This window comes from Pan paniscus, chromosome 6 (genome assembly GCF_029289425.2).
Source record: "Pan paniscus chromosome 6, NHGRI_mPanPan1-v2.0_pri, whole genome shotgun sequence".
NCBI lineage: Eukaryota > Metazoa > Chordata > Mammalia > Primates > Hominidae > Pan > Pan paniscus.
Window position 1 is genome coordinate 50,856,619 of NC_073255.2, and position 24,143 is coordinate 50,880,761.

At 47.7% G+C, this 24,143-nt stretch overlaps 1 long non-coding RNA gene and 1 other non-coding gene across 2 annotated transcripts in view; one reads left to right on the forward strand and one right to left on the reverse strand.

Moving 5' to 3' along the window:
- LOC134730737 (uncharacterized) overlaps positions 1-14,944 on the forward strand; it is a 45,848-nt gene extending 30,904 nt beyond the window's left edge. The window contains exons 2-5 of the long non-coding RNA XR_010112692.1: positions 5,983-6,142; positions 6,814-6,932; positions 8,373-8,490; positions 14,444-14,944. This is a non-coding gene — a long non-coding RNA (uncharacterized LOC134730737). The remainder of the gene's footprint in view (positions 1-5,982; positions 6,143-6,813; positions 6,933-8,372; positions 8,491-14,443) is intronic.
- On the reverse strand, positions 3,841-3,902 carry LOC112440558 (U7 small nuclear RNA). The gene has a single exon (XR_003028591.1). It is a non-coding gene; the product is annotated as a U7 small nuclear RNA (small nuclear RNA).
- Positions 14,945-24,143: the final 9,199 nt, after the last annotated feature.

Below are 24,143 nucleotides of genomic sequence, written 5' to 3' on the forward strand. Positions count from 1 at the left end.
GCTCAGTCCTTCAATTCACCGACTCTTTTTACCTTCTCTCCCCCAAACTCTTGCTACAGCATTACTCCTTTGTGGTACGCTCTTTGGAAGATTTCTGTTGAAACTAGAATGAAATCTCGACTCTCATGTGGTCAACAGGCCTGGCTCCTGCCTGCCTCCCTCCCTGCTCCCTGGGTGTCCTAGACCCATCTTGCAGCATGTTCCTCCCTCAGGGTCCCTTCCCAGCCCTGTTCAGAGAGGCCTTCCCTGGCATGTCCCTGAGGGAAGCCACCCTCCTCACTCTGAATCATCAGGTCCCAGAGATTTCTTTTTAAAGTACTTACATCATTTTATATCTGTACCTGCCTTGGAAATTTACTTGCTTTGTTCCCTCTTTGTCTGTCCCACAAAGAGTTCAGCACCACGGGGAGCCCATCTGCCCAGGACACTGTATCCCTAGCGTTTGGCATGGGTGGGCTCCAGAAACTGCTTGTTGAGTGCACGAATGAGAGTGAGAATACTGGAGAACATCCCCCTGTGGCCAGGGGCTTGTCCCCTAAGCCAGCCAGCTCTGGCTTTCCCAAGGTTACGCTATGTGCACCAATAGCGTCTGGGTGCCATCCTTTCCTGTCTCACTGTGGTAAAATGTGGGTTAAGAAGAATGAATTTCACTGGGTGTGGTGGCTTATGCCTGTAATCTCAGCACTTTGGGAAGCTGAGGCAGGTGGATCACTTGAGGTCAGGAGTTCGAGACCAGCCTGGCCAACATGGCGAAACCCCATTTCTACCAAAAATACAAACATTAGCCAGGTGTGGTGGTGTGCACCTGTAATCTCAGCTACTTGGGAGGCTGAGGCAGGAGAATAACTAGAACCCGGGAGGCAGAGGTTGCAGTAAGCTGAGATCGCACGACTGCACTCCAGCCTGGGTGATAGAGGGAGACTCCGTCTCAAAAAAAAGAAATAAATAAATAAAGAAAAAAGAACAATGAATTTGAGGGGTGTAGTCTTTGGGCTGGGCCCTGAAGGGCACATGGGATTTGGGCCCAAGAGATATTCCCAGCTGGGTGGGGTCTCAGACCTCATAGCCGTGTGAAACACCTGAGTCTTAGGAAAGGCCTTTCAGTACACCCCATTCACATTGGCTGCCACTCCCTTCCCCTACCCTCTGATTTATGAACTTTGGCCTCACTTGTTATCTTCCTGATATGAGAAAGCATCTTTTGTTCATTTCCTGCATGGTTGGACCCAAGGTCCGTGAGACCAAAGACAAGGTCCAGCCCAGGATGTGGAACGGCCACAGAGGATGATGGTGACAGCTTGGGGCTGAGGGAAACCGCGGGAACAGAGCACCCACGGTGTGGGCTGGGCTCAGTCCCCAGGCAGGGCGACTGTGCGGCTGGGATGTAGGAATGTCAGGTGCTAGTTGGCTGGGGAGGCACAAGCCCCTGTGGGCAGGGGGAACGCAGGCAGCCCTATGGTTGGTTTATGGGGCCCTGGAGAGCTGTGGAACAAGTGAGGGCATGGTCAGGCTGCATTTGGGGAAGACAAGTGGAGGGGGAAGACAGAAGCTGGGACAGGGCAGGTGGCTGTTGGTGTCGGTGCAGAACTGGGCAGACACCCCAGGTCACTTGTGACCAAGAGTCTTTTCGGAGGTGAGACCCAGGATGTGGGTGTGAGTGAAGAGGGCTGAGCCAGAGGAAGTAACTCTCCTGTTTTCTGAAGGAGCTGCCTGATTTCCTTTCCACTCGGTGTCTTCCTGCACCTTTCCTATTTCCACCTGTGCTTTTCTCATTCAGAAAAGAGCATAGACGTGGATGCCACCCACAGCAGACGGTCCCGAGGGGCCTTGAGAAACACCAACTGCAGCTTCTGCTGTCCTGGGGCTCCCCCACCCCCAGAAGCTCCCCCGCCTCACAGAGTCCTGAGCTAAGCACAGAATATTCTGGAACATTTTCCCTGTACACCCTGGGGGAGTGGACACAGAGCTGGAATTATCACGGTTCATCTCAAAAACGGACACATAGTTTGTATTCTGTTCTGTAATACGTTTTTATTTAAAATAAATACAATGCTTTACATTTTTACCCTAGAGAAAATTTCATGCTGCAGCATCTCATTTAAACTACACTGCAGCACCTTCGAGTGGGTTCTAGTGTTATTATTACTATGACTAAAAGTTCCATTTGACATTGATGTAGATTTTGGGAGACTCAGAAAAGTGAGGGCCTATCAGCACTCAACGCCAGAACCGAACCTTAGGTTGTTGGCCAGGTGGGGATCCTGAGGAGCCAGTTGCTGAGGATCAGGACCTGGGAGGCACCCACTGCACAGTTATTTTATTCATGTGATTCCATCTTCTCAGCAATGCCGTCCACAGGCACCGTGGCTGTCCTTACACCCTCAAGGAGGAACTGGAGACTTAAAGTTGCCGGGATCCTCTAGGGAGGCCTGCCTTGGAGATGGATGGGATGCTGCCGCTTCCACCGGCTGCTTCTCCAGCATCCACTACTGTCTCCTGGGCGTGGGCCTGGCCTTGGAGAACCAACTTGATCCCTTGCCCCCTGTGTCCCCTCTGTGGTCATTTGTTAATTGTGCTTTCCTTTCCCAAAATTAACAGAACAATGCACAAAGCCCCTTTCATTCTGGAGAGCCTATTTATTTGTTTAGATAGAGCTTCAGAGAGTTGGCAGCCCTCACGCAGCTGCCCGCTGCCCATCCCAGGCAGGAAATGGAAACCCCCACACAATCGGCCTGTTGTGTAAAGCACAGTGATGACCATCAGGAGGTGGCTTAGCCTCCCGGGATGGGGGTGTCTGCTTGCTATGCAGCATCTCCAAATGCTCCCTAGTTACTAGAGTCAGTGTGCTCTCCCCCTCCGGGGGTTTCCTTAACAGCCCATGTGCTGACACATGGTTCTCAGCATTTTTCTGCCTCCATGCTACTCACACTAAACCCTCTGGTCAATGTCAGTGTCACCTCTCTGATGGTCAGTGATGCTCCTTTTTTCCGTGGGGGCAGCACCCAAGGAAGGGCTGGGGAAGTTCTCTCCTCCCAGAGTTCCTATTCATAGGGAGTCATGGAGAAGGTCCCAGAATAGAAATATCCTACACCCCCACATACCAGCCACATAGCTCCCCCTGCCTGGGGACTGAGCCCAGCCCACGCCCTCGGTGCTCTTCTCCCTAGGTTTAAATTCAGAGCCCTGTTGCCTGAGTTGACCCTGCTCTCACCTTGAATGCACTGGCAGATTTCCATGGGCTTCCAGCACCTCCTCTGTGCCCACTGGCGCCTGGTTCTGGGGATGACAGCAGGAGTGAAGAGGGGATGAAAACTGTCCCTAAAGAGCCAAGTGATGTTGAGTGCATGGGGAAGGGAACAGCATGATCTGTGGGTACACACAGACCATGGGGAGCTGACAGGGAAGGATATGGCTGGGCTCCTTGGAGGTGCATGAGGCACATGGAGCACAGTGCTCAAAGGCCGAGACACCAACGATGAAACGGGTGCGTTTAACACACTGACAGCTTTTAAAATGTGCCCTGAGGCAGGTGGCTGAGCTTATGTGTGATATTGATCCCTCCAGGGGTAGATGAGGCAGCACCACAGACTGAATGCTCACCCGGCATCAGCATCACGCATCCTAATTCTCGAACTCATCATTCGAGTGGGGTTGTATCTACTTTTTAAAGATGAGGAAATTCAGTAATGTTTTTGCAGACATGGTAGAGCTAGTGGATGGCAGGAGCCCCTATCTCTGCTCAAGGGTGTCTGTCTTAGTCCATTTAGTGTTGCTATAACAGAATGCCTGAGACTACGTAATTTATAAAGAAAAGAGGGTTTTTTTTTTTTTTGGTTGGGGGATTGCTTTCCAGCAAAACCTGAAAAGCCTGCTAGACAAATTCTAAAAGAGCTCTAACACTTAAGAAAAGAGGTTGATTTGGCTCATGGTTCTGGAGGCTGTGAAGTCCAGGAAGCATGGGGCTGGCTTCTCATGAGGACCTTGTGCTGCACCCTAACATGGCAGAGAAGCAGCAGGGGAAGCAAGCATGTGCAAAAGGCCAGCCATGAGAGGCTGCCTCAACCTGCCACAAACTGCTCTTGTGAGGGTGAGTCAATTCCCGTGAGAACTGACCCAGTCTTGTGAGAATGGCATTAACCCATTCATGAGGGTGAGTTCTCAAGACCCAAACACCGCCTGTTAGGTTCCACCTCCTATCACATGAACTTTTGGGGGACACACTCAAAATGTAGCAGTGTCCTTGTCCTCAGGCACCCCTCCGGTGGGGTGAAGGCTGGGCACAACAAAATTGGTGTGAAGACTCATCCCAAATGAATGGGGCACCCTCTTCCCTGCAGGAGCGTCCACATAGCAGCTCCAAGCACTCAGCTTCCAGGGCCAGCAAGCTGCACGGGCGGCACCACTGGGCTCCCGAGAGGGCTGGGGGCTGCCAATGACATTTGCACTTCCCTTCAAAGCACCGAGGCACCAAGACTCTGAGGATGATGCCCAGGGGGAGGGTTTGGATGAGGTCCAGGAAGAAAGAAAGCTGAAGCCTCTTTGGGCAGGTGAGGGAGATGGCAGGAGCTTGTGGTTTTAGAGGCTGTGTGAAGTGAGATTGCACACTCAGCTGGGTCAGCCCAGAGGCTGGGTCCTGAGGTTGGTCTCAGGGCAGCTCCGGGAGACTCCACGTGTCCCTTCTGCAGGATGCTTCCCTCTCCTCGAGGCCCATCAGTATGGAGTGGAGCATCCACCAGGGCCCCCAAGAACTTGGCACTGAGGGCACTGGGAATGTTCAGCAGGGCAGTGCCCAGCCTCAGCATGACAGGCTCGATGGCCCCAGGAGGATGTTCCAGCACCTCCCCTGCCATCCTCACCAGGGCTGGGAGGTGGAGATAGGCACTGGTGCTGCCCATGCAGTGCCCTGGGTTCTACATCTGGATTTCCCAGCAGGATGGGGTTTCAGGAGTCCCCTTAGAGAACCAGCTAATTTAACCTTATTAATCAGATGGGAATCAAAGGTCCTGGGTGGGGAAGTGAAGAGCTGCATGCTACAGACACATGGAGGTGATAGGGGCTCCTCCATCCACCCGGGAAAGGGCTCTGGGTGGGAGCCCTTGCTCTGCCAACCTTGGGAGGGCTTCATCCATCTCCTGGACACTCCCAGGGCCTGAGGAATCCTTGACGTCTCCTCTAGGTGCAACCCATGTCCCTGTGTGCATCCCAGGGGTCATCCTCAAATACTACCGTGGTCTTGATGTCCAGAATCTTCTTAGCAGGTGGGGCTCTCCTTTCTTCACCAGCCTGTTGGGATCAGCTCAGCCAGTCTGGTTAAAGGACAAGTGGCTCTGAGCTTTATTGTAGAACTTACTTTGTTTTCCTCATAACTTTCTCTTTCCATGTCTGCAGCTGCCATTGTGTGGGGCTCCTTGAGGATGGGGACCCCCTGTTCTCTCAGCTCCACTCCCCAGCATGAGTCATGGTCTCTCTAAAGACCCCCTGGCCTTAAAGCAAACATCACCAGGTGCACCCAGCAAGGCTGGTGTCGTCTCTGGATTCTCTTCATAACGCTATGGGAACACAGGAAGATAAAGCTCAAAGTGGAGGGAAATTTTTGGTGGCTTTGGGTGTTGGAAGTGGTGCAGTTCCCCAGGACCCCAGCCCCTCAGCAAAGCCGCCCTCAGATACTGTGTATGGGCTGTAGCAAGTCTGTTGATTTCTCATGGGGTAACGCCCTCCTTGGATGTTACTCTTTGCAGTTCACATAATACTAGACACATATTATTTTCTTTTATCTTCATACAACCCTACATTTTCAGCATTCTGGGAATTAACCACAGGCCCCACTATCTGGTGCCCAGAAAGACATGGGACACCCTTGGAGAGGAGCACTTGGCCTCTTTGCTGTCCTCGGACTTAGTGCAGGGTGGTAGGTGCCGGGTGCGGTGGATGGGGCTGGGCAGCAATGATGGTGCCCTTTACTCTTCTCCATTTACCTCCAAGGTTCTTCATGGTCTATGACTCCAAGGTCTGAAATGATCTCATTTACCCCACATGATAGATGTGGCCCTTCCAGATGAGGAGTTCAACAAGACTACATGGTAGAGCAGCCAGAGAACCCACTGGAAGTAAGGCTCAAAATAAGGAGTAACCACAAAATAAGGTGATTTATAAAGGTGCATTAACTTATTTCACTAGAGAGGCAGCATTTTATTGAGTAAAGAGCACTGGGTTTTTAATCTCAGAGTCAACTATAGGGTTCTGCTGTCTGTCTAAAGATCTTGGTCAAGAGTGTCTCCTTTCTTCCCTTGTAAAGGGATGAATGGGAATCCCCACCTTAGAATCTCTATGACATTATGAAGCTGGAAGTAAATAAGGGACATAGACAACCTTTCAAAATCAGCAAGGGTTGTCCCAATAGGGTGTTGGCTACAAGAATTATTTCATGAAAGACTATCTCAGGGATCACAGTTGAGCTGAATCTGGATCATTCTTTTGACCTGTACTGAGGAAAAGACAGGAATTTGAGTGCATTCAGGGTGAGCTGGCATTTTTCAGTTCTCACCTCTCCATGCAATGATGCTGTCTGCTGGCCCCAAAGGCACTGTGTTTGCCATCTCTCACCAGAGCCTTGTCAGAGCCTGCTGCAGCCAGGGGCTGGGCTTGCCTAAGAGCCGGGAGCCACTGTTCCCAAGTGGGCATTACAGGGTTAACTTGTGTCTGTGGCCAAGGCACAGAATCAAAGTAGGATGAGTCACCTCTTGTGCATTTCTTACTTCAGCCCTCCTGCCACTTTAGAAGTTTCTGATGTTTAATTTCCTCGTTTCATTCCAGAGACAGAGAATGCTGATTCACTATGCAGTGAAACATGCCTAACGTGTCGACAGCTAAATGCCCGGTGACAGTGTGGTTGTCTGGGCAACAGAAGAAGTCACCCACGCAAACACTTAAAGGTGAGCTGTGAGAGTTAAGCAAGCGGGAGCTTTTCACTGAGTGAACTCACGTCCACACAGGGTGCGTGTTCAGACTCACGGGGCAGCTCCAATTATGGGGAAGGTCGGAGAAATTCCAGGCTCCGAGGAGTCCAAGACAGCATTCCAGCTCATTCCTAGTTTTATATTCAGGTTCCTTAAAACAAAAACTTCACTATGAGACATTCAAACCCTTTGCATGTTACAGTCTGCAAAGTTTGAAAAGCATTTCCTTCCTTAGTGTCTCTGAGTTGCCCTAAATACTTTCTTTGAACCAGCAGGATAGGGGACAGTAGGTTTTTGTGACTACTTAAGTCTTGGCAGCAAGAATGGGGCCCCAGAAGGCGCTAGTGTTTCTGGAACAACTGATATCAGGGCAGATGTCTTGTGCTTGGCCCCTTGGTGGGCCACTTGCCTGGAGTTATGGGACAGGGATGAGCATGTTCCTGCCCCTGAGGAGTTCATGGTCAGTAGGGGAGGCTGCATAGACAAAACTCAACCCCTGGACTATGGCTGTGGCCCTGGATGGCCCAGAGGCCCAAGAAAATATTGGGCCAGAGTACCTCTTTTCTTCCTCTGTAAAGGGAGTAATAGGAATTCACACACTACAGTCATTGTGACAGAATGCATGGGTGGGGGTGTGCAGGGGACTTGAAGAGGCCACTGCATCCCAACTTTCTCTTCTGCTGATTATTTCCTTTAAATAACTTCTTGTGGATATTGCTTATGAGCAGATGCCTTGCTAGGTGGGAAGGGGGATGGAAGTGAAAATACATAAATCATCATCTCTGTTTGTGGAACTCGAGGTCAGGTGTGGAGAGGGCTGAGCAGGTGAAACTGAGTCTCCAGGTTGGGGCACGAGCCGGGGGCTGAAAGGGGCTCTCCCTGTACTAGCAGGGAGGATTCTCTTCTTCCCTGCTCTGTGGTTGCATGTGGCCTGGCAACCGTTTCTCTGTCACACCATGATGCAGTCATGGGTTGTCCACCCATTGATCTCAGGCATCTGTGGTCCTCCTCAAGGGAGAACACATGTTGGGTCATCTTTGTCTCTGATCTTTGTCCCTGCTGTGCCTGACCATGCTGGAGGTCAGGAAGGAGCTAGGCTCACAGGTGTGCCCAGGTGTTTGGCAGGGCAAAGGCCTGGGCTGAGACTCTACAATCTTGGGCTTGAGTTTTCCCATCTGTAGGACAGGAGCAGGGCCAGCATCCTAGGTTTGTGGTGAGGACTGGTTGAGGGCCACACCAGGCTCCTGGATGTGGCCGGCTGACCAGGGCTGGGTGTCTCACTGGCTCGCAACAGGGAAGAACAGAAATTGAGAGTAAATCAATGTGAACTTTACAGCAATTAGGCAGAGTAATTTCATATTTGTTGAATCTAACAAAAGATGGGATTTGTGTTTTGTCTTCATTTCATTTTTCTAGGACCTTATTTATTTTACAAGAGGAATAGTTTTCAATGGAATGGGTATTAAACACACACCTGGATCCCTTTACCACAGGTGCTTTGAGAGGCACCATCAAGGACAGTGAGCTAACGCAGGTAACTCAGGTAACTCAGGTAACAGGGCAGTGAGCTAATGCAGGTAACACAGGTGACAGAGTCATGGGCTAATACAGGTAACACAGGGTAGTGAGTTAACTCAGGTAATATAGCTAAGCCAGGTAACCCAGCTTACACAGCCAACACCTGGCAGTGGGCTAACACAGTTAACTCAGGTGCTCACCTCGGACACATCCCCAAGGCCCCTCGTGAGGTGGTCTGATGGCTGTCTACATGTGCCCCTGGACATCTGTATCCTGATGCAGGGGAGCCTGGCAGGAGAGGGGACCCTCAGACTCTCCCTCAGCCACATAGGGCAGACATCCTCCACGTGGCTTCAGCTGCAGCTGTCAATTGAGTGGTGGGCAAGGCCATGCTCTGGATAGTCTCCCTGGTCCTCGGTGAGGCCCAGCCCCACTGACAAGCATTTGGGGTCTGTTTAATTGCTCAGCCTGTCTGCTGCTATTTGTCACATGCTAGTATTGGTGTGGCAGCTGCTTCTCTGAGTTCTAGAGCAGGAAAGTCCTGGAGACGAGGCCACTGCCAATGGGGGACCCTGCAGCCTGGAAGGGAAGGTGCCTGTGTGGTCCAGCCCTAGTGGCAGAAACTTGGGTCTGCTCTGTGTGTTGCGTCTATAAGTGTGTCTGCTTGGCTCCTCACTGACAACTGGAGTCTAAGAGATTCCTAACAACTGACTAAACAACGCAGAGTCTGAGCAAACATTACAGAAATGGGGGAAATTGCAATGAAATTCTGGAAAAGGAAACAGGCACAACTGAGACAACATGGAACCTTGCTTCTGAAGGAAGGGGTGGGGTGCTGTCTGGAAAGTTCTAGAAGACAAAGCACTAGCAAAAGGCAAGAACATATTGTGAATGACTCAGGAGAGGGATTCTGCAGTTTTTTTTATCCACTAGGACAATCCTGTACTGAAGAGAGTGGGGCTCTGGGCAAACCCTTCTCTCCCCCGAGTCTCATTATTTTCAGTCTATAGTAGGGCAGTAGTGGGTAAGATGCCACTAAAGTCCCTTCCAGGACCAATGCTGGGAGTTTTCTTTGAAGGGACACAGTGGCTGCTCGTTTCCACCCTGATGGCTTCCTCATGCCTCTTCCTTCCTTGCCAACCCACATCATCTCCCTGGGACTTTGCTTGCAGTCAGCTCAGAGGCTGCCTCCACGCCTGCATTCCTACTGTGCTGTAAACACAAAGGATTCTTGCCAGATAGGGTGGAGTGGGGTGGGTCTTACCCCTCCTGAGGGAAGCCTATGAACTCTGACTCAGTGAGTTAAGGAGAAACACTTCTCAGGTGTGGAGAACACATACGCTGCTGTGTTGAAGGTGGTGCCGGGCAACACTTAAGTCTCCTCCAGGAGCCCCGGGAGCAGCCTCTGGGGGATGACCTGCACGTGGTCCAGTAACCTGTGTCAGGTTTGCAGGATGTTAGGGCCTTCAAGTTGATTTAGCTCAAAAATATTCAAACTTCCTTAGCAGCAAAAATATTCTTTCTCAAACAAGATCTTATATGAAGTCCAAATATATAAAATTTCTATATTAAAGACAGCATTTTGTAAATTTCTTTATAATTTCTCATTGATGATGCTTATTTATTTGTAATTAAGCCAGTCAACAAAAATGTAAAGGACATTTTGGTCAACCTGGATACTTTCAGTTGTTTCAATATTTTCCTATCTTGATCTTCCTCATGTGGTTCCAAAAAATTCCAATTCATAAAGATAAGTAGCAATATAATAATTTCTATAATTTTCTTGAATAGATATGTCCAGTTTTGAATTTCAGGGAAATAAAAGAACCTCCTAATCAAAGACATGCCTGAAAGAATTTGACTCGAACTCAAAATATCTGAGATGATTGATAAGCTAATTACCCAAATCTGACCACTATACATTATATGTGTGGAAGCTTCACTCTGTAGCCCATACATATGTATAATTATTATATGCCAATTAAAAAAAGAAATTTGAAATATGCTTGTGTAAGAGTCATGAAAGAAGTATTTTTTAAAATTGAGGTAAAATTCACATATCATAAAATTCACCATTTTAACCATTTTGAGGCGTACAATTCAGCGGCTTTTACATTCTCAGTGTTGTGCCAGCATGGTCTCTATCTAACTGCAGAACATTTTTATCACCCCCAAAAGAAAACTGACCCTATTAAGTATGCATATTTTCACTTAAGTTTTGAAGTAGTTACAATATATTAAAATGAAATGAATGCAAACCAGAAAAACCAAGATGGTTTTAGGTCATGATAAATTCCGTGAAGGGAAAGTGATAACGAATGAGAGGGAAGAAAGACACTTGATTTAAGACCCAGATAATGGGAAGGTGTCAGCAATGGAAGGGGCAAAGGAGGGGCCTGAAGAGGGGAAAGAGAGGGTGTGCAGAAGCCCTGAGGCAGGAATGAATTCAGCAGGTTTAAGTATAGAAATGAGGCCTGTGTGCTTGGAAGGGAATGTGCCCAGGAAGGATGGGGGAGCCAGAGTGGGCTGCTGGGGTTTGGGGTGCACTTTAGAATCCCCTGAACAATGTGGGAGCTCCTGGCCTGGGGCCTAGCCATGGTCACTGGCAAGCTCTGCAGGTGATCCTAGTGAGAAGCCGGGACACAAATACCTGATGGCCGCTGACGGATTTGAGAAGCAGATACGCAAAAATGGTCTGAGTGTCAACCATAAAACTCAGGAGTTGAGCTTGGTTTCTTCTCAGTCTGCATATAACACCTTTAAAATGTTTCTTTCTGACAGTATGAATCTTGACTTCATGAAACTAAGAAGAAATATAAAGAAAATAAGCTATTCTGGGTGAAATGTTTTCATGCTGGGTCATTAGCAGTTACAGAAAAAAAACCCCATTATCTCCTTGCTATTTTCCAACAACATTAAAGATTTTATGACATTTATTTTATTGAAAATAATTAGTGCCTGCTGGCCTGGCAGGCAGCTGAGAGGAAGGCACTGTCCCCAGAGCCCTCTGCTGCAGCCTCTACCCAGGTCCAGGGGCTGCCGTTCCTGCATCTGCGCTTATCCCCGCAGGCACTTTTGTAGCGGGTGTTAGTGTTAGTGGTTCTTGGCTGATTAACAAAGATAAGTTTAATTTTACCCTTAGATGGGAAAACGGAGATTCAGTCTTATCTGATGCCTGCCAACTTCAGGCTCTTGGGTCTAAATTATGGGAATTTGGATTTCCTTGGCTGTCCACCATCAGAAATCAGTAGATTTCTGCAAAGGAAACCAAACAAGACTCCAGCTGTCCAGGTACCATCTGCCAGAAATGGGTTGATGCTGCTTCTATTTACAAAAATACTGGCTGTGGAGCGTGTGTCTGTCCCACAAATCCAAGGCTTTCTAGCCTGGCCCTGGGGGTCCAATGTAGGGAGGGAGTTCAGCTGTGAGGCGCAGGCCAAGCCTGTGCTGTGCCTGGGGGAGATGCTCAGGGACCTGGCAGCCACTCATGGAAACTCTGCATGGCACATCCTCAGGAGAAATCCAGGCCACCCACAGCCTGTGGGGCTGTAAGTGGACAATTTGCTGCTTTGAGTCTCAGTTTCCTTGTCTGAAAAAGGGCCTGATGATAGGGCTTGCTTCTTAATTTCAGCTGTGTTTGTCCTATGCTCTGCCACATTAACTGGGGCAACTTGGTTAGAAGCAACCCTGGCCCCGACCTGATCCCCCTCACTGTGGGGCCCTGGCCAGTTCTCTGTGGGGATGGGAGCCCCCAGCCAGGCTGATCCACAGCTGCCCTCATGGGATTGGTTGAGTGATGCAGCACTTTGGCCACCATCCCCTGACCACGCCTGGCTCCTAGTGCCCTTGGGGGTCCTGAGCTTTTGGCTGTGGGAGCAGAAGTCCCAAGGGAGGCTCTAAGAATAGAGTCCTTTCCAAAACTCTCATTTCCAAAGTCTGAACTGACTTTGCAATACTAAATAAATATTGAACGAAGTTGACCTTCTCTCTCCTGCCAGAATTTTCAGCTTCTTTTTCTAAAATCCATGCTAATAGCTTCTGAACCTTTTCCTCTGCGAGAAACCCCCTCTTTTCCAAAATACTTGCTGAAAAGTCGATATCTCGTAAAAGACAAATGCATGAAACTACCAGGAACTTAGGAAGTCCAAGGGAGTCTGAGAAAAATCATAACTTGGTAAGAAAATCTTAAAAAATATTTTTATTAGCTTCTTGAGTAATGGAATTTAGTCAGGACTTCAGACAGAGCCAAATATGAAATTTGTTGTTATTTAATATTATCCAACATGAAACTGCTCTCCATTTTAAGCAATGGTTTAAATGTTAATTTTCATTAGAGATCTTTCTGCTTTCAGGAAAAATAACAGTCAAACCTAGCGCAAACTTGATTAGGTGATTGTTTTGCTTAAAATCCCCAGAGATTTAAGGTTAGAGATTTCATTCTCATTGTCCTTTGGCTCTGACCGAGGCTTCTCACCTTTCAGTCTTGCTGTTGACTACTGTCTACTGTCTACCTGCCTCCATTCCGTGCCTCCACAACTGCCCCCAACCAGTTTCCAACTGGAGGGGACTGGCTCCTCCATGGAACCCTGGAAATCTTGCATATATCCACCAGGCCATGTGGCAAGACTGTCACTGTGGCTAAATCCAAATCTTTGCAGAGTGTCTTGTGGTCCTCTTAGACCATGGGATTGATCATGGAGGCTTATGAGAAGCTGCCATTTCTCAGTTGCTTCCCTGGGATTGAGGAGGCTGTGGTGAAAGTTTCTCATGGCCTCCTGGCTTCTGATGAGACCTCCCTTTGGGCACAGCTACAGGTGATAGAGCTGCTTTGCCACAGGGTGGCAGGGTGTCCCATCCCTCATTCCTGTTGCTGTTGTTTGTGCGCTGTCTTGAACAGGGACCTGGGGAGCTGGCACGTGCAGCTCCTCCTCTTTTTGCCGTTCATGGGCCCAGTAAACTCTCCCGGCCTGAGAAGGGCTCCTTGTTTCTCTGCCTGCTGAATCAGTCCTGTCAGCCTCTGCTTTGTCTTGTTCTTGATATCTCCTCTCCTCCCTGCTCCTGGCCCCCTCCCTGAGATTCAAGTCTGTGTCTGGGGCTCTTCACTTGCTCTGTGGCACCTCTTTCTGAGATGCTGCTTGCCTATCCTAACTTCAAACTGTGGAGTGGTCTGTCTTCTCTGGAGTGTCTTTGCTCTGCCCTGCCCAGCTATGGGCTGGAATCTCCAATGTTTCAAGTGATGAAAGTGGTAGAATATGTCACCTTTGAAAATGGGGAAACTGCCCTGTCTCCCTCAGCCACACAAAGCACCAGCAGGGGCAGGACACCAGGGGTCTTGGCTGAGGTCCTTTTCAGCTCTGAAAGCTCAGTATCCATCCAGAAGCGCACCAGTCTCCTTGGGAGCTTTAGAGCAGATGACAAGATTGTTGGATACAGGTGGCCAAAGGAGCCCTTTTTTCTTGGGACATTGAAGAAACAGATTAAAATGCTACCTGCACATGTGCTACTTAAAACCCCGCTGTGCTCCTGAATTCCCTCATTCGTAAAATAGTAATACCAATATTTATCTCTCCACCTGTTGAGAGGACCCCAGAAAGGTGTCTAGGAGGACACTCTGCCCCTCCAGGACCTGCCACCACATGTCCTATGGGAAAAGCACAGACATGGGATCCGAAAGATCCTAGGTCTTGCTCTAAGTCTCTCCCTCAACAGGTGGGAGAAAACCTTAGTTTTCTTATGTACCATATGAATGTAGCATTAATAGCTAACTTATGAGGTTTCTGTGAAGATCAGTGAGATTATTAGCAAAAATATATATGAAAGTTCCCAAGCCATAGGAGGTACATAATAAATGTTAACTGAATTGATGTTTGAAGTTGTAGGCTTTGCACATCCTATTGGCTTAAAACTAATTAGAGATATGTGCTCTCACCAGGAAATAAGTGCCTAACACTCTTACCACATCGTCTTAGGAAGGCAGTGTGGAGCTGCTTGATGGCCTTCTGAGTCACATTTCTTCCCTAGAAGCTTATTGGCCAGAGTTGCAAAGTTCTGCTGCCTGAGCCATCTTGAGGGCTGTGTCTGCTCTGCTGGTGCCCATCCATGTTGGAGCAGAAAGGACCCTAGCTGAAGCTCAGAGGCTGTGACTGGAGCCACGACAGGAAGGCCAGGCTGCTGCTTCTGCAGAACCAGAGGCCTGGGGGAGAGGCCCCAGAGCTCAACACAAAAGCCCCAGATGAAGCCCTAGTGAGGCCAAGTCCTGTCTGAGACTCTGCCATTGGGGTTGCCTGTGAGTGGCTGACACTGACCCCTGCCCCCAGCCCCTTTATTGGGATTCTGCTGTTCTCATCCCTGTCCCCTGGTGCAGCTACACACATTTGCTCAGAAAGAGAGCCCCCAGCAGCTTAGATTTCAAGATTTTCTTGTTGGAAAAACACAACTTTTGGAGAAAATAAAAATGGCAAAATGCTAAATGCTGGTGTGAGCCAAGCATGTGTCAGGCGTGTGTCAGGCACGTGCCACACATATCAGATCATCCTCTGTGTTGTTTCTATGGTTCCTTTCCACCACGTTGTGAAAGACGCATCATTGTTCCCATGTTGAAGAGGAAATGGAGGCCCAAAGGGTAAAGTGTGTGTCCACCTTGCATAGCCCATAGAAGGCAGGCCCAGGATGGGTGGCCCTGGTCCTGCAGACTCTGAATTTGCTGTGCTGTGATCACACCCATTGTAATCATGATGCCATAGCCACTGGCACTTGCATTGCTCTCAGCCTTAGAGACTGTTCCCCTGACACTACGTCCTTGGATCTTAACTTAGCCCAGTTGGTAGACAAGCTGGTCATACCCATCAGAGGATTAAAGAAGCCCATGGGAAGTTGGCTGCCCTGCCCTGCCCCTGCCACCTGGGGAAAGATTGGGAGGAGAGGACTGTTGGAGCCACCCATAGGAGAGCCAGGTTGGGACTGCCAATGCAGACCAGGTGTGGTGATGCTGTGTGGAGAGTGCCTCTTCCTCCAGGAGAGTGGCTCCGTGTTGAAGAGGACTGAGAATGTGGCTGGGACAGGCAATGAGAACCGTTGTCAGCAGGATGTGCCCACGCTAGGGAGCCTGGTCCCGAGCCCAGGGGTGCGGGTGTGCGGGGAGGGGAGGTGCAGGAGGTTGGAGATGGCAGAGGAGATGGACCAGCTCCTTCACTGCATCGGTGGTCCCAGTGGTCGACAGGATGGGCTGGTTGGGACTGGCAGTGGACAGAGAGAGGAAGTGTGTCTCCAAAGGGCAGCACAGAGCCATGTGCCCAGCCGAGGGGCATGCAGGATCCTGAAGCCAGCCCAGAGATGGTGTGTCTGGGTAGCAGGGAACTGGGGCATGTTGCAAAAAACAAAAAACAAAACAAAAAAAAAAACAGGAAGTGGGGCATGCAAGAGCCTGGATGGCAATGATCTATTAAAGATGGAACTCAGGGCTTCTGATACATGACCTGGGTCCCGGAAACATTTGGGTGCCCCACAGGACAGAGCATGGTGTGGCAGGGCTGCTTGGGGAGATGACCTCGAGGGGAGGGGAGGCTGGAGAAGGTGAGATTAAGCTGTAGGAAGTCCCTGCGACCGACAGCTCCAGGTGTGAGGCTTGCAGTTCACAAACGGGTTCACACCTACAGCTGCTTTCACCTGGGTCCCAGAGGACCCTGAGGTTCAGGAAGTCTCCTGGAATTGCCTGGGGTCACAGGACTTGTAGGGCCAGAGGTCACCAGGCCTGGCTGTGCCCTGTCCTCCCATCCCCTCTACCAACTGGACACGTGATTTCCTGTCTACTGCAGAGGGACATACAGGGGGAGGGGCAGGGGTGCAGAGACTGTGGGGTGGAGGGTGCTTTATGGCACGTTTACCCTCACATGATCAATAAGCGCTTTTACCTTATTCCCGTTTTTTTTTTTTTTTTTTTTTTTTTTGCAACATGCCCCAGTTCCCTGCTACCCAGACACACCATCTCTGAGCTGGCTTCAGGATCCTGCATGCCCCTCGGCTGGGCACGTGGCTCTGTGCTGCCCTTCGGAGACACACTTCCTCTCTCTGTCCACTGCCAGACCCTCGGAGGCATTTCAAAAACAACTTTCCCAGTGTTAAAATGAGTGAAGTCAGAAGCTGAAGCAGGCATGTCCGGGCTCCCTCCAGTGTGTGCGTTTTCCTGGCGTCACTGGGCTCCTTGCCCTGCTGGCAGCTCCACACCAGCCCCTCAGCCTGGAGGCAGCAGCCCCAGTGGTTGAGCCAGGGGTGCTCCCCAAAGGACCCTGTGCATGTCCAGTCTAGGGAGAACCAGCCTCCAGTCTAGGGAGAACCTAGGCTGGCAGACGATGAAGTCACTTCTATTTCTATTAAATACTGTGTGGCCTGGAATAGGGACACATGTACAGATTTTAAAACCACACTCAGCCAAGACGGTTCAATGATGTGTCAAAGACATCTGACAGGGGTCACCTGTGAGAGCAGCTGAGGTTGACCTTTGATGTTGGAGAGTACACAGGACACTTGAGTTTCTTTTTACCGATGACACAAGTTCAAACCCAGAGAGAAAGTTAAGCCCATTTTAGTCCTTCCTAGTTTATAAGCATGGACCTATTTTCTTCTGAGCTGGGGGAAGCAAAAGATACTGCAGAATTTAGCTGGGAAGCGCACATTCTCTGAGGTCTGATTGTCCACTCTGGTGCCAAGGATGCTCATGAGCACTCTCTGGCTGTTCCGTAGCCAGCTTTGACGTGGGGCATTCAAGGACATCCAGGGACACGGCTCACCTTTGAGTGTCAGCCAACCTGGGTAGCAAAGATTCCCCAGGCAATGCAACTGTTAAGTCCCATCCACAAATGCTTACTGAACACCTTCTACAATTAGTCATTGCACCTAATGGAGTGACAGGGACGTGAGGAATCCATAGCCCAGGGGTCTGGGGGCCAGGCATACATGTGTGTGTGATGTTAATGATCGCCTCAGGAGGTGGAGCAAACTCCTCACTCCTCAGGTTGGGGCACACAGAGCAGCTTCCATCCACAGAGCACAGCATGGAAAATGGGAAGGGAGAGGCACTCTATGGTGGAAAAACTAACAGGACCTCCTCCCGGTGGTCAAGGCCAACACCCATAGTGATGAGTCACACTGACAATGTGTACCATTTATGTGATGTGAGGCCATTCACCGCTGTGGGCTTCCTCCCCAAACCCATATTCCAGTCTAATCCTGAGAAAACCATCAGACAAACCCTATTTTGGAGACATTCTACAAAATACTTGACCAGTCCTCCTCAAAACTGTCAAAGTTGTCAAAAACCAGAAAAATCCTGACAGCCAAGAACTGCCAAAAGAGATATGACAACTAAATGTCCTTGGTATCCTGGCACAGGAGAAGAACGTTAGGCAAAAACCAAGGGAACCTGAGTAATTTATCAATATTGGTTCATTAATTATAACAGACGTGCCATACACATGTAAGACATTAATGATAGGGGAAACTGGGTACGGGTTACGTGGAAACTCTCTTCACTATTTTCATAAATTTTATTTACAAAATTTGTGACTTTTTAATCTAAATCTGTTCCGAAATTAAAAGTTTATTAAAAAAGACCACTCCATCCAGTAGGCAATAGCAGGTGACCTGCCAAAGAGGTGGAGCCAGTTGGTGGCTGGAGGCAATCGAGATGCTCAGGGGATGGTGACAGATGCATCTAAGACATGACAGTGATGAGGCAGTGTCCCAGACACCAAGGCCGACACCCCCAGGAACGTGGACCCTTTACGATGGCTGAGATCCTTGCAGGATCAGTACAATGAGAGTTATTATGGCTACTCTGACCCGTCAGTAACCAGGCTTGTGAGATTGGCAGGAACCTGGGATAACATAAAGCTATGAAGGCAGAGGCTCAAGAAACCTGAAGAGTGTAGCCAAGGTCATGTTGAGATCAGAGCTCACAGCTAACAGATAACAACACAGCAAAGGCATGAAGCCCAGCACGAGTGAGGGGCATCAGTGATGCAGACACCAAGACGACAATAGAAGGGGTCCAGAAGGGTCGTCCTGAAAATTAAGTTGATGTAAGTGTCTATTGGAGAATTTACCTTTCCTTTGTATCAGCAATCAGCATGCTTGCTCTTTCAGACATAGGGATTCAAGTTCATTCACTAAAACCAATCTTAGACATAGGAGAGGACTGCTCTTTCTGTCAGATGAGTCCCACTAGAGCCTGAAATAAAGCCGAAATGCAAGTTGGCAAAACTATGGTTTGGAGAGAGACAGACTGCACACACACTTGATAGTGTTTAGTTCCTGGATGGAGCTGTTCCTGAAGTCTACACCTGAGCTTGCAGTATAACTTTTGTTTGTATTTTGCTTAAGCCAGTTTGAATGGGATTTATGCTACTTACAATAAAAGGGTCCTGAGAATCTTTCTACTACTGAGAAATATCGCAGAATAGTGAGTGCTTCTGTCCCCAGAGGCAGTCCTGGGAGGCAGTTTGCAAATGCATTGGGGAGGAGATGAGATTTTCTGAAGTCAGATTGTGGTGAACAGGGCATATCCTCAGGAAAGTACAGAATGCCACAGCTAGCCAGGCTGTGAAAGGCTCTCTGGAGCCTGGAATGCCATCATTGTTCTGAGGTTTTGCATCATGTCTAAAGTCACTGTCCTGTCCTCCTAACAGGAGAATAGAGTCCCAGAAACCTAGGAGGAGAAGACAAAGTGTCAGCCTCTCGGCATCTGCAGTGTTGCCAGGAAAAGAGCTCTGATCCCAGGGGCTTACCCACTTCCACAGGTAGGAAGCATCCCTGAGAGGACTGGAACATTAGCATATCTCAGATCCATCTGCAAAACTTTTGCAAACATGGAACTCCCTCGTTCTAATCTTATCAGCAACTTCCAGAGCTGAACCTTGATTAATCTGGATACAAAGAGGATTGAAACACCACATAGTAAGCATTAACAGGAGGGTGTTTCCTTTATCAATGAAGCTTGATGGATCCATGATGATCTAGTGCATTCTCCTCCCAAAAATCAGGATCATCCTCTGCATATGAAGCAACAGACAAGCCCTCAGCTCTACCACTTTGGAGAGAGGGGGATTGGACAGCATGAGCCTTCAATTGTATCTCTTGGATGACCAAGGAAGGCTGGATTTCTGCACCTAAAAAATGGAAGCACAAACTGTACAACAAATACTCTCCATTCAAGTTGAAGTTCTCAAATAAGGTATCCAATTAACCAATGTATTAATAACATTGAAAATAATAATCTCATAGCAAGATTCCAAAAATTTCTGATTTTATATCTAGCAAAAACTTCATGCACTATGTTTGATTTGTATGTAGAACTCAGGGTGAACATGCCAGTGACAGTGGCAATGAGAGGGGTAACTGGGGGCCAGAAGCAGTCTGAGGGAGAGGAGAGGAGGGGGCAGAGTACGCTCAGGGAACCATGAGCCATGCAGGATAAGCAATAGGGCAGAAATAAACAGGACATACCCATCTGTTTATTCTCTCTGTATAATGTTTTGATTCTCTTTGTACCCTAACTAACCAAGGCACAGCTCAGGAAGTTGCTGCCAGGATTAGAAAAAGGGAGTTGCACATTCTCAAAAAGCAATAGTACAGTGCAAAGAATGGTAATTAATCCCCCAGCACACTTGACCCAGCCCCTAAAGAACTTTGTGACCTTGGGCCAGGCAGGCAGCTCCCAGGCTTCTGTTTTGTCATTTTTGACCTCTTCTGGCTGCAGTGATTCATTTCCAGATATAGGTTGCTTCAGCTCATCTCAAACTCTTCTTGTAGCCTGTTCTTTTAGAAATGGTAATATATCTCTTGAAAAGTTGCTTTTTCTTGCAAAGTCACCCAATTCATGAGTTAATGAGGTCCCACCAGTGATACGATTGCAGAGTCACAAATATCACTAACTGAAAGGAGTAGAAGGAAGGTGGGAAATGCAGACACACCATGAGTGGGTGGCTTCCAGGAGATACACGTAAGACCAGCCCTGTGGTGGGCCAGGTCAGAAGGACTTCTGCTTAGACTAGGTGGAAGCTTCTCAGCATTCTGAGGAGTACCACCATCTGACTGGCAGTTTGAAGGTATCACTTGGGCTGCTGTATCAAGAATAGACTTCAGAAGACAAGTTGAACATAGCAAGACCAGTGAGAAAGGTGTCATAGCAGTCCAAATGCAGGGTGGCAGTGGAGATAGGAGTTATATTAAGGAGAGAGTCACCAGGATTTGCTGATGGGTTAGGTGTGGGCTGTGGAAGAAAGATCAAAAGTCAAGAATGACTCCAGTGACATTGTCCTAAGTGATTGGAATGATGAAATCGTAGTTGTTGAGATGGGGAACCTGCACATGGAGTGAGTCTGGAGGAGAGATTAGTTGTTTGGCTTTGGACATGCTGAGTTTCAGATGTGTTTCGACACACATGTGGAGGGGTTACGCTTGAATATCTGAGTCTGATCTTTGTATTGAGATGTTCCTATCCTACTTCTTCCTACCTCTACCCTGCAAAGGACGACCATTGTATCTTCAGTGCCCCCACAAGGCTCTGTGCAGATTCCTGGTATGTCACATTTATTTCAAATGGCTTTACTGAGATGTAATTGATATATAGTTCACCCATTTAAATTGGACAATTGAATGGTTTTTAGTATATTCACAGAGTTTTGATCATGTGTAACATGGTCTATTTTTAGAATATTTTTGTCACCCCTTCCCCTCTAAAAAACCTCATAGCCATTAGGAAACATTCTCCACTTCCTAGCATGGTATTTTAAAATAGTGACAATTCCTATTTTCAAGTCTGTCAGTAAGCCTCTTAATGGTAGGGACTTCCATGTTATTTGTTTTTGCATTTCACCCTATAACAATTACTCAAAAAAGCTGTTGTATGAATGAACTACAGTTTGAAAAATACGACCCCCAAGACTGTGTGTCTTTAAGAGAGAACCAACCCTTTGCATTCCGGTGCTCTTCGTATGGCTGCCTGTAGCATTTTTCAGATCTAGTTGAGAAACCGATGGGAGAATATGGAGATAAGTCTCATTACTCTTTTCTTTCTTGGCTATACTTCTCTAGCATCTGTTGTAAACAAAACAGAAAAGAGTCTTTCTAAACCTGGTGAAAATATCTCAAATGCAAGGAAGCCAGTGATGAAAAATGCAATATCAAAGTTCGGGCTGTTATAAACACATGGCATAAATCACATCTGCTCATTAAACTTATTACAAAGAATGATAACAAAAGCAAAGAGATGTCTGAAAATGTCTTGGGAAAAATAAAGTAGCTGATAAATTCTTGGTTTTACTGTTTTATGTCGTAAGGATGGATATAATTTCATTTGGGACAAATGTTTCTGGACTCAGACTACAGACTACAGGTTTGGAGCTGAAGGCCACTACCAAGGCAATCTCCTCTAACATCTTCATTTCAGAGCTGATGAGCTAGATAGTCATGCCCTGTGACCTCTCAGCTGGTTATGGCAGAACTCGCCCAAGAGCAAGGGGCATAATGTATTAATTAGTTTAAACTGATATGCGTTATGTACTAACAGGGTCTGGGCAGAACAGTAGCATCTAAATATTATTCTAAGGGTCAGAAGCTTTTTTTCCAACAAAGCCTTATGCTGAAAACAATAATTATGGCAGAATCCTTCTGATGGAGCCTGGTGGGTGGACTGCTTTTTCCCTCTGCTGCTGCAGCCCTGACATGGTTTAGTGTGTCCTGGGACTATCCCTTTGACATCCCTCCTCTGTGTTCTTCTGAAATACAGGACCCATCCACCGCGTATAGTCACAAGTTTACTTGCTTCTCTTCCCTCCTAAACTGTGGAATCTCTCAACATAATGATTGTGTCTTACACAAAACTGTATATCTCAGTTTCTGAACTCAGGAAATATTAACTTTGTTCTTTGACTTGCCAGGTTCTTTTCAAGGTGTTGGTGACACAGATATGAGGAAAACAGAGTTGACTCAGGGTGATGGAGCTTACATTCTATGGGGCAAGAGTGAGCAGAGGGTAAATCATCAAATAAAGAACCTACTATAGACACATATTGTGGGGAAAATACAGCAGCAGAAGATAATAGGAAGTGTCAGGACATTTGGAGTGGCTAAATTTGCTGTTTTTTTTTTTCCAGAAGGTGGACAAGAAGACATCTTCAATAAAGTGACATTTATATAGAGACATAAAGAAATGAAGGGGGAGCCATGCATATCAAGGAACATAAGTGCAAAGGCCTTGAGTTAGAATCCTGTAGGGTGATTCGTAGGAACAGTAAGGCCAGAGAGGAACACAGCTGGAACAGAGTGAATTAGGATATGTGGACAGAAAGGTTGCAGGGAGTCAGGTTATTTAGGACTCTGTAGGCCATTGTAAATATTTGGGATGGGACACTGGGCAGAGGAGTAACATCATCTCATTTCAGTTTTGAAAGGTTCACTCTAGCTACTCTGTTGACAATGGATTATAGAAGACTGAACATGGAATCCAGGAGACCAGTCAGAAAACTTCTTCAGGAATCCAGCACAGTAATGGCAAATTCATCCTTCCCCTTTATTAGGCCTCTCCACTCCACATTTTTCATTGCCTACATTCCAATCCATCTGCAAATCCTTTGGCTGTACCACCTAAATATGCTCAGAATCTAATCACTTCTTATCACCTCCACTGTTCCCCATCTAAGGCACCCTCATGTCTCATCTCATTATTGCCATTAGCTTCCCAGCCTCAGTCCTCTCTATTGCTTCCTCTTAACACAATAGCCTGTGGTTCTTTGAAAATGTCAGTCAGAAGCAGAAAATGGCAGAGTAGGGAACTCTAAAACGGTTTCTTCACTAAAGCAACAATAAAGTTGGCATAAACTATTAGGTTAACTTTTTAAAACTAAGGAATCTAATAAAAAATATACAACAATGAAAGAAGTGTTTCACAAAGAAAGAAGCTCCTAAATTTCAGCAAAAGAGTATTGTGGTGCTTTAACTTAGCTATACAATTTACCACTTTCCAGCTTGGTGGTAGCTGTGGGGCTGGCTGCCCATGTTATTGACATAACTTGATGGCCCCAGAGGAGGCACTTAGTCTCAAACAATTATGATTGTATGTCTGTCTGGTGGCTCCCCGAGTGATTGGTGAGGGAATTCTGTATGTTTCACATGCCTCTGAACTTTCTCAGGCCTGAAACAGCCTCCTGAGTGGCATTTAAAGAAATCATTTAAGGCAAACATACTCACTGCTGCTGCCTGGGGAAGGTTATAACAGATAGCAAAAGCGGCAGACAGACTAGAAAGGTTAGGAAAAGTCAGGGAAAGAATATAAATGTGAGAATAAGTATTTTAATAGATTCCACATAATTGGATAACCTGGAAGTCCACACAAATGCCCGGGACTAGATATGCTCTGAAAAGACTGGAGAACACCATGAACTTTCATCTCTGGCTCCTGTCTTTAGGCTCCCGTGAAGCTGAAAGTGGACATTAAGCAAAGGTAAATGGCCTAGCTAAGCATTAAAGGAGTGCTCAAACACATAGCCAGTCCACAAAGACTTGAAGTATTTTTTGTTACGTTGGGTTTAGGCATTTAAGAAAATCTCTGTTAAATCACCAGCTGACCAGTAAGTTAACAGCACTGGAACTTTGGTGACTACGCATAACAGAGAA